This window comes from Narcine bancroftii, chromosome 2 (assembly GCF_036971445.1).
Source record: "Narcine bancroftii isolate sNarBan1 chromosome 2, sNarBan1.hap1, whole genome shotgun sequence".
Lineage (NCBI taxonomy): Eukaryota > Metazoa > Chordata > Chondrichthyes > Torpediniformes > Narcinidae > Narcine > Narcine bancroftii.
In genome coordinates, this window is record NC_091470.1 from 248,557,662 (window position 1) to 248,568,797 (window position 11,136).

General features: G+C 43.9%; 1 protein-coding gene across 22 annotated transcripts in view; it reads right to left on the reverse strand.

Annotated features, from left to right (window-relative positions):
• Positions 1 to 11,136, reverse strand: part of znf516 (zinc finger protein 516) — a 283,926-nt gene that overhangs the window by 146,140 nt on the left and 126,650 nt on the right. The gene's annotated exons all lie outside the window — the stretch shown is intronic.

Sequence of the window (11,136 nt, forward strand, 5' to 3'; positions counted from 1 at the left end):
TAAGGAAGAGTTTGAGTGAAGGTCAGAGAGGAGGGTTAGCAGGGCTGTTGGAACCAAGACTTGTTGAATTTTGTGATCTGTGACATTAGAAAGGAAGGGAAATATTGTCTCCTGATGTAGCACTAAACACAGCAGAGAATAAAATGCAATTGAGGACCATGAGAGCTTTAAGATAAAAATAAGTTGGCATGGTTGCAGAGAGACACCAAAAGCATGTGTTATAGAATTCTGCTATTATTAATCTTTACGATAAAATGTTAAGTTACTGGGTGGATTTGAACAGGGAAACACACAAAGACACTTAAACACAGAGAATACCATTCTGAGAGATGCTGATATCCAGATGGAAACCAGCTTCTTTCGTTGTTCATTTGGAAGCCTATTTGGTCAAAAAGATACTTTGACTGCTACTTCAGAGCATTAAGCAGTTTGATTATTGTTATCCATTAAAACCTAAGACGATTAATGCTTGCTTAGGAGATAGAAGACCATTTGCTCGTTGATTCATCTTTCTGAAGAAAATGCAACTTAAGAGCCAGTGGTGATGTCATATCATGTGATTGAAACACTTCAAGAACAATATTGAACCATGCTTCATCTGGTCAGAGATGCAGTAACCTTCAATGAGAGAGGTACTGTTGTGCATTCTCCCTTTGATAGGGAAGAAACACAGAATCAGTGGCTTAAAAAAAGGGCCACTGATTGTCTCTTTGTCAAGAGAGGAAAGTTCTGCATGTCCATTTGTAAAGATCACTTCATTTAACCCTTGCCTGGGTTGGTGAAATCATTGTGTGAAATACAAGTTCTGAAACCTCCACATCAATAATTTTTTCACAAATTCCTCTCTCTTGCATGAAGAAACATTTCTCTAAAAGCAACTAAACAACAATTTGAGTTTTAAGAAATCTGAATACTTGATAGCACATAGTAGGGTTAAGTTTAGAGTTAAGTAAGATTTTATATTATTAATAAAAATTATTGTTTTGAAGATACCATTATCTTGTTGAATTTCTATTGCTGCTGGTTTATGCCCCTTTACACATGCAAGTACCAAACTATTGAGCTTTACTTCATTACAGAGAACCCTGGACTTAAACACAAGTACTGTGGGGTTCAGGATTACTCCAAAGCACACAACAGTCTCAGATCCTGCCTCTTAAATTGCCATTATACTCAGCAGAGCAGTGTTTTTAACAAAGAGTAATTTGAAAACTATTCAGGTAGTCTACTGATTTCATTTTTTTTTAATTCTACTGCAGAATAAACTGATCTGTTGAATCAACAATTGCAAGCTTCCACAACACCCAAGTTTCCATTTTTACACATTAAAGCTAATGATAGCATGCATGTTTCAGATCATCTTCACAATATTTATATTAGAAAATGATATCATGTAGAATGCATGATTAACCTTGCAGTTATGACACAGAAAACCATGTGCATCTGGAAGCATAATTGTGCCCCTGGTCAGTGGCAGTAATTGACTAATCCATGAAGCTAAATCATTTTGTTTTGAGTAACTGAAACCTATTTTCCTTTGAGTAACTTTAAACTATGTGCATCTGAAGTTTCAAAGATCATCTCCTATAAAATAAGCACCATGTTGCTTTCAGTATTTCATGTAAATAGAAAATATTCTACCACAATTATTAATGGCATATAAAATGTTAAAATAACAATTCTTAGCCATCTAACATTTTATTCTTAACCCTGCATAATGTGATATTGAATAAATGCTGCCATGGCTTTAAACAGAGAATTAATTTTTCTCTACCATTGAAAACAGAAGGTTGACATTGCTGACAGAGAGCTCAGACCCGAAACATTGACTTGTCTTTTACTTCCTATGGATGCTGTGTGACCTGCCGAGTTTCTCCAGCACTTTTATTCATAATTTGCCTTATGAATGCAGCTTCTAAAGCAAAGATCAGTAAATGCAATCTGATCGTTGTGTATTGCTAATCAATTCAGATTTTACTACATTTAAATAAGGAATTGTGAATCATCTGAATTTTCTGGTACCCTCAGCACTTCTGCAACAAATGATATAAGGAAGTGGTTTTATTTAATTTCTTGTTAATCTGTCAGAACACAATAAAAGACAAAGAGAAAGTTTGAACAGGAGTGGCCTTTTTAATTGGTCCACACCAATAATACAATGAAATTTCAATATTCATTTTTAAAACATTATTTGTACAACTTTTTATCTTCATTTCTCCATCTCTCTGCATTTATATCTTCCCGTTAAATCTTTATGACTTCTTTAACTTAGTAACAATGGCAGGAGGTAATTATTTCCACATCTGCACTGGATTTAATTTGCAATAAGATCTTCAGTTCACAGGTACACATATGCTATATGCAGACAGAAAACTCATACCTGAAAATATAGATATACAAAATGCTTGAGACTAGAAACTGCTGGAGGTTATGAATGCGACTCCCTCCTTTCCATTGACTCCATCCATACCTCCTGCTGTCTTGGAAAAGCAGCCAACCTATTAAAAGACTCATTCCACTGCAACCACACTCTCTTCACCTCCACCCACCTCAACACCCCTTCCCCTTTACAACCCATGGTTGGAAGAAAGCTCACATGAGAGATCACACACCACCAGATTCAAGGACAGTTTCTTTCCTGCCATTGTCAGGATTCCTGAAATAAATCTCTCAATTGACCTCTCCCTGTAAATCTGCACTTTTGTACTGTCTCCCTTGTGTGAAATGTCTTGCTGGACTGATCACAAAACAAGGTTTATAACTGCATCTTGGTACATGTGACAATAACCTTGACTTGAACTTTCAAAGCCAAATCCATGATAGAGAAGCAAGTACAAAAGGAGGCAATGTTACTGCACAATGAATTTAAAAATAAATGCAGTCAAAGTACAGAACATGAAACCTATCAATAGGATTTGAGATCAAATCAGGATTAGCTGTCCTTTGGAAAATGCAGAATGGTCTTGCATCAGTTACATTTATGTCGAGTTGCTAGTTTCCATCAGAAAATTGCAAAATGTTGCTTTTTTTTAAAAACATTGCACCATATTGTTGATTGCTATTCAAATTCAGCAAGCATTGCTCAACAGATATTCAGGAAAGTATACCAGCAATCACTGATTTTAGAAAGTTAGAGTTACTCTGGAAAATATCCCAGTGATCTTCTAAATAGTTGATAAACTTACAAACAAGGATTCCCACAAGAATTAAACAAAAAAACTAATACCATTAAAGAGTTTCTGAGTTGGGTGACTTTGTTAGAAAGGTTGATCTTGACGGCCTTGCAGTGTGGAGAGAGAATTCCCATGCTTGGTAACAAGAGGGGCAGCAGGGTTAGTGTAGTGGCTAGCACAATGCTGTAACAGCACCAGCGACCAGCATTCAATCTGGCGCTGTCTGTAAGGAATTTGTATTTTCTCCCTGTGTCTGCGTGGGTTTCTTCCCACCCTTCAAAATGTACTGGGGTCGTAGGTCAATAGGGCAGCACAGGCTTGTGGGCTGAAGGGCCTGCTACCCTGCTGTTTATATATATATATAATTTTTTTTTAAACTTCTCAATTCCCAATGACAAAGAGATTAAAACAAGGTGAATCCAGGAGTACAGAATTAGAGGAGTACCGAGGAAGTGGAGAGTTGGAAGACTAGAGGGAGCTCCAGAAATAGAAGCTGCCATGCTAGCGATGGAAAGAAGTATGAGAGAATGCAAGGTACAACAGAGGGAAACACATTGACATAGCCAGTAGAGCCCTGCCTCCCAGAGACCTGCATTCACTGCTGATTTCAGGTGCTGAAATTTCTGTGTGGAGTTTGCTTATTCTCTCTGTGACTATATGGGCTTCCTCTGGTTACCTCCCATATCCCAAAGATGTGCAGGTGGTAGGCTAATTGGCCACTGTTGACTGGCTCTTGTGTAGGTGAATGGCACAATCTTGGGAAAGGTGATGGTAATGTAGAGAATAGGTTATGTGGAATAGGTTTGTTCTGTGATCCACCCTAGATTGCATTGGTATAAATGGCCCCCTTCCATCATGAAATATAAAAATAATAGCTCAGAGCTCCCACTGAAAGGCCAGCAGTCTCACCTCCTCACACAAAGTCAGGAACCTTCGCTGATAGCTTGCTATAGACAGGACTACATTTTTTTGTCATTAGCTTTTCATGAAATCCAATGGAGAAGTGCAAATATCCACAGATTTCCTGAAGCCTATACGAAGCAATCTGCCTGGGAAGTTTATGTCCAGTTAGACAGTGAAAATTCAGCAACCCCATTCATTTAAAACAAGCAGAACTATGAAGTAGATAGGCAAACACAACATACCATTTAATGAGTTGCACTGATTTAAGTCTATTTAGATGTCTTGAAGTTTTGTCTAAATATTTTATGTGTATTTCACTTTTTGAAGATTTAAATATGAAAAAATACAGTAGTTAATTTAATGGATTTTGAATGTTTATTAAATATTCAGTCTCTTTGCCAGCTTTGACAGCAGGTTCAGCTTGGGGTGTTCAGTATATTTGGATTGTTTGTCATTTTCGGTTAAAAAAAAAGATGCTGTATGCCTTTGTGTCCAGCTGGCTGACAGAGCTTACCTGCAAATGTCTATCTATGCCTGTTCTGGATAGGAAGGGGTCTGGTGGGCAAGTGAACAGCACACTTGAGCCACATGCTGCTTAATAGGAGTCCATGGCAACTTATTTAAAAAGCTAGGCAAGACACATTCAACAGTTACAAGCAGATCTATTTCTTCTAGTGCTTGGAGCTGGGAATGAAAACAAACCACTGAGATAGAAAGATTGGTCCCAATCAAATACATTTCTCAGCTCAGACAGCACTTAAGAATAAGGCTGCAGCAGTGAGTTTACAGGCTGGGTATTGAGGATTTGTGCATGTACACAATTTTGTCTGTTTATCTACAGTAATTGTGCAGACATTCTGTAATTCTGTTGGTCCGGAAAACGGTGCATCATCCCTGGTTTGTGACAATGTAACCCCAAAGGCAACAGAAGGAAATGGAAGACTCAGTATATATAGTTTAAATGCTGCAGCTTGCAAATAAACCAGCACATCTTTTGATGTCTATGTACCATTCATTTGTGAATTGAGGTGAAACAACTTGTTTCTAGAAATAAAATGCATCTTGCTAGCTGCAACACCAACTTTCTTACTTTTCTTTTACTCCTTACTTTTATTAAAAGCATAAAAAGTGAAATAATAAAATACAATTGGTAGCATTATCCCCTCTATTCACGACACCACTTGCAACAGATTTGACCAAGCCAGTATCTTTGAAGTTGGGGAAAGGCAAAGCAATTACTCTAAAATCAAGTCTTCCACTCCCCGCCCCCCCCCACCCCCCACCCCGCCCCCCCCACAACAAATGATGACAGTTCTAGACATTGTTTTCCTTTGCAATTGGAACAATAGCTACAGTATTTTACTCTTAACTGAATGCAGCAGGAACACTTTAACCCATTGTGGTACAGGTACACAATCCTTTATCCGGAACCCTTGGGGGACAGTGTGTTCTGAATTTCGGATTTTTCTGGATTTTGGAAAGCCAGATTTAAGACCACCCGAATTGTGCTGCCGTATCCAGCCCCACCCCCTTCTAGTCGCGCTGCCGTCTCCCCCCCCTCACCCACCCGACTTGCGTTGCCGGTCTCTCCCCTTCGCCCACCCGACTCGCACTGCCGGTCTCTCCCCCTCACCCGCCTGACTTGCACTGCCGGTCTCTCTCCCCTCTTGCCAGATATTGGAGTTTTCTGGATTTTAGATGTCCAGATAAAGGATTGTGTACCTGTACTACCACTATGTGTATAGATGGATATATGTGTTGCATGGGCTGGCCAGCCCCTGAACCTCTGACTCTCTCCCTCTCAGATATCCCCATAAAGGCTGTTACACCCAAACCGCTCCCTCAGTACCCGCCTTGCAACCGGGCCAGCAATATGCAAGCTGTGCTGACACCTTAAGGTGATTAAAGCCTATTAATCACAATTCTTTGTCTAATTGGTAGTACAATTTAATCACCTTAATTTTAGACCATGGACAAGTTAGTATGGGTGAATAGATTAGACACTGATCCAAGAATCCAGAGGCCTCGACTAAATTCGACCAGTGGGTGCACTACCTCAACGCTTTCATGCGGAGTGAAGAAGACAAAAGGAAAGTGCTCTTTGCTCAAGTCAGCCACCAGGTTTTTCTAACTGATAAGAGACTACTTACTCTGAAGCGATGGAATTCCTGCAGAAGCAGTACCGGGCCCCACTGAATGTCATATATGCACGATTCCTCCTGGAATGCCGAAATCAAGCGCTGGGTGAGTCGATTGATGAATATATGGGGCGAGCCTGTGACTGCTGAGAAATCTCTGCAGCTGACCACCTCAAAGGCCTAATACGGGATGTGTGCGTAGCCAGATTCATCAGAGAGAGACTCTTGGAAAAGGGCAATCAGAGCCTGTAGGAGGTGGTGGACTTGGCTAAATCACTAGAGACAGCGCAATGAAGTGCCGATGCATTCTTTTCAGGTAACATGGCCACCGTGTGGGGGACACAGGTGCTGCCATCTTAGGACGCAGGATCCCACGCCAATGCCACCACTATTGAGTGCCAGAGGTGCTACTTCTGCGGGCATAGTAAGCTCCCCCAGAAGAGCTGCCCAGCCCGAAGTGCCACATGCTCTGCTTGCGGGAAGAAAGGGCACTACGCAAAACATTCCTCCCAGCAGTGCCGCATGCGGCCAACAGCCATCGCCATCTTGGACTGCCCCATTTCCAACTCCACCTCAGACGTCACTTCCAGTGTCTGGGGATGAATAGACAGAGCCCTAGGGACGACAAGCCGGGTGGCACAGGAAGCACTGTGTGCGCGACATGGGGTCAACCATTTTGGCATGTGCCCTTGAACCAACACAGTAGCGACTTGGACAGCGACCACACATTCACCTCCTCGATCAAGACAGCCAACTGGCCAAAGCCATGATAAACGTCAAGGTAAATGGCCATCCTTCGAACTATTTATTTGACACCAGAAGCACAGAGAGCTTCATGCACCTGGGCACTGTATAGCAATACTCCCTCGTGGACACTCTGATGCAAAGTCTCCTTGGCCTCCCACTCCCACTCGGTCGAGAGCAACAGCTGTTTCACTGTGACGCTAACTGACTGTGCGTGACACAGAGTACAGGAATTTAAAACTCCTGATCATGCTGCACCTCTGCGCACCAGTCATTCTGGGACTAGACTTCCAGTGCCAGCTACAGAGTGTCCGCATGCAGTTCAATGGCCCCAACCCACCCCACTCAGTCTGCAACACTAACCGGCCGACCCCCACCCCCCCCCCCCCCCCCCGAACATGACCAGCGGCCTCTCTACTCTCCGGGTTACACCTCCGCCCCATTCAAGCACCTCACCCCCAACTAAAAGCCTGTAGCCACTAGGAGCAGATGGTATAGCCCTGGGGACAGAGCCTTCATTAAAGCAGAGGTCAAGCGGCTCCTAGCGGAAGGGGTCATAGAACCCTGCACCAGCCCACGGAGAGCCCAAATAGTAGGGCGGAAAGAAGCAACATATAGTCATTGACTACAGTCATACCATAAACTGCTTCACCCTACTAGACGTTTACTCACTCCCCCGCATCGCCGACGTGGTCAACGAGAATTGCCCAGTTCTGGATTTTCTCAACCATTGACCCCAAGTCAGCTTACCACCAACTATCAACCCGGTTGGAGGACAGCCCTTACACTGCCTTTGAGGCAGATGGCACCTCTCCCTTTTCCTCTGCATCCCTTTCAGAGTCATCGATGGCGTCTCTGTTTTCCAGAGGGAGATGGACCGCATAGTTGATGACTATTGTCTCAAGGCCACATTCCCCTATCTGGTCAATGTGACTATCTGCAGCCATGATCAGAAGAACCATGACACCAACCAGCACAAGTTTCTCCAGGCGGCCAAAAGCCTCAACCTAACCTATAACCAAAAGAAGTGTGTCTTTAGCACTTCAAGGCTGGCAATCCTGGGCTGCGTGGTGGAGAATGGCATCACTGGGCCAGACCTGGACCGCATGTGCCCCCTGTTGGAACTCCTATTACCCCAGACCCTCAAGGCCATGAAAAGATGCTTGGGTTTCTTTTCCCATTATGCCCAATGGTCACCAATTAAGCAAACAAAGCCCACCTCCTGGTGAAATTGGACTTTTTCTCCTGTTAGCAGAAGACCAAATGGCATTCACACGCTTTAAAGGCGACATCACCAAGGTGATACATGCTGTAGATGAATCCATCCTGTTCCAGGTGGAGGGTGATGCGTCGAACTTCGCCCTAGCTGCCACATTCAACCAGACGGGCAAGCCTGTGGCATTCTATTCCAGAACCATCCAGGACCCTAAACTCTGACACTCAGCCATCGAGAAAGAGGCCCAAGCCATAATGGAAGCTGTGAGCTATTGGAGGCACTACCTTGGCCAGAAAACCATTCATCCTGTTGACATGCAGTCGTTTTTATGTTCAACAACAAGCAGTGGGGAAAAATTAAGAACGAGAAGATCCTGAGGTGGAGAATTGAGCTACAGCTATGAGATCTTGTACCAGCCCGAGAAGCTCAACAAGCCTCTTATTGCCCTGTCCGGGGGAGATGCACCAATGCACAGCTGGATCATCTCCAAGTCCTCCACAATAACCTCTGCCACCCCAGAGTCACCAGGCTCTACCGCTTTGTTTGAGCCACAACCTCCTCTACTCAGTTGAAGACATCAGGGAGTTGACATGCAACGGCCCGGTCTCACCGAGTGCAAACCTCAGTTCTATCAGCTGGACTAAACCTACCTTGTCAAAGCCACCCTCCACTTTGAGTATGAACTTTCACCAACAGGAATGTATACTTCCCTAACATCGTGGACGAAAACTCCTGTTTCCACTTTGCCATCCGTTGACCGGCTGACTTCGCTCTGTCCGGGTACCTCTGCTGTATCCATAGCGACTGGGATCTCCTTATTGAGCAAGGAGCTGCACCATTACCTGTGGCCAAGGGCATAGCCACTAGCAGGACCACAGGCTACAACTCCCAGGGGAATGGACAGGTAGAGAGGGAAAATGCCACCGTTTGGAGGGCAGTCCTCTTAGCCCTTTAAGTCAAAAGGACTGCCCACCTCCTGGCGGCAAGACACCCTTCCTGACGTGCTCCATGCCACCAGGTCCTTCCTCTGTATGGCCACAAACACAACATGAAAGGCCCTTTTCCTTCCCCAGGCAATCAGCATCCGAAACCACAGTACAGCCTTGGCTGACGAACCCTGGGCCAGTGCTGCTCCGAAGGGACATCAGATACTACCTCCTCCATGCCAACCCAAAATATTCTTACATGGAGTATCAGGATGGACGACAGGACACCATCTCCATCCAGGACCTGGTGCATGCAGGAGACCCCTTGACCGACCAATCCCCTCCCCCGGTAACCCCGACCAACCGGCCCCACTATGTGCCCAAATTCGCACTCCAACCGTCCCGAACAGCACCACGGTACCACCCCCACCCCAAACACACCACCTGTTGCACAAGACACCACCTGGGAACCGACAGTTGTGTCACACCAGACCCTGCGATGGTCTCAGCAACAGACGAGACCACCAGACTGCCTAAACATGTAAGGGACTTTGGAACTGCAACAAACACTAAACCATACCACCCCACCGGACTTCGTTTAAAAAGGAGGGGTGAATGGGTGCTACCTCTATGTGTATAGCTATATCTATCTCTAGAGAGAGAGAGAGAGAGAGAGAGAGAGAGAGAGAAAGAGAGAGAGAGAGCTGGCCCGCCCCTGATTCTCTGTCTGATTGTGGCTGATTGGTAGCATATCCATTTAACCGACAATTGAGATATCTTTGACCATTGCTCTAGCAGTGCACTCCCAATATGACAACCAAAGAACGGCCTGATGTCACTTCTTAGCAAACCACATGCTGCAATTAAAATAGCTGTGTGATGGATGCAAGATGAGAAGTATGCCGTAGGCTGCATTGGAAGCGCCAAGGGGTGAAGCGATGAATTGAGCCTTGATTGTGACAGTGATAGCAGGAAGCAGTTTCGGTGAGCATTGCAAGTCTGGGGCTACAGATAGTGCTGATTCAGAGTTACGTGAAATGCCACAAAACACAGCTTGATAACCTCGTCTCATTTCCAACCATCTCATTTATTCTCCCCTTTTTACTTTCCCTGCTCTTGCTAAAACTTGCTTCAACTCAGACCTTGTACTGTTTGGACAGGTGCCATTATCCTTAAACTGTAAGCCTTCATGCAATGAGACTGCCTTGAGTGTGACAACATCTCTTTTAATATCAATAACTTCCATTAACTTGTATATAATAGATACACCTTTCTAGAATGCAATTAACTAATTAAATTTAACACTCATTATTTAAGTAGATATTAAAGAACTAAAAAAATGGTCTTTATAATTTAGTGATTTTGACTATTTAAATAGAAGAAAAGAGATGGAAATGCAGAGCTTGGGGCCCAGGTAATTGAATACATGTAGTCCCCAACATATGTCCATCTGCACATACAACCAATTATTTTTAAATACATATAAAATTTACACGGTTTATGTTGTGTTTCATAAACTATTAACAGTGACACAGGGCACATATGAGCCCTTGTAGTCGGCATTCCATGGTCCCAGGGCTGGTTGCAGCCATCTTGATTCCTGTGTGAATGCGTGTGTCTTTGGTAGGTGCATGCGTGGTGGGTTCACCACCAGAGTATGGTTGGCACAATGCGCCGAAAGTTAAAGGTGCAATTTCAACATCATCTGGGCAATTAAGCTTTCATGCATGCCCCAAACGAAGACTCGCGCATGCTCACAGAAATCAAGATGGCCACGCCCAGTCCCGGAACCTCGGAATGCCGACTAGCAAGGTAAGCATGGACCAGAATGTGGAAAGATTCGCCAAGACTGATTGTCAAAATCAAATGTACAATGAAAAAAAAGATTTAATATAAAGTTTGCTTTAAGACTTTGGTACTCCACGTGTGCGGACACAATTCTGACTTACATCCAGTTCGAGATATGGCGATTCTTCAGTGGTATGTGGGGACTACTTGTATATGGCTCATTACTTGGGTGGGGGAGGGGAATGCCA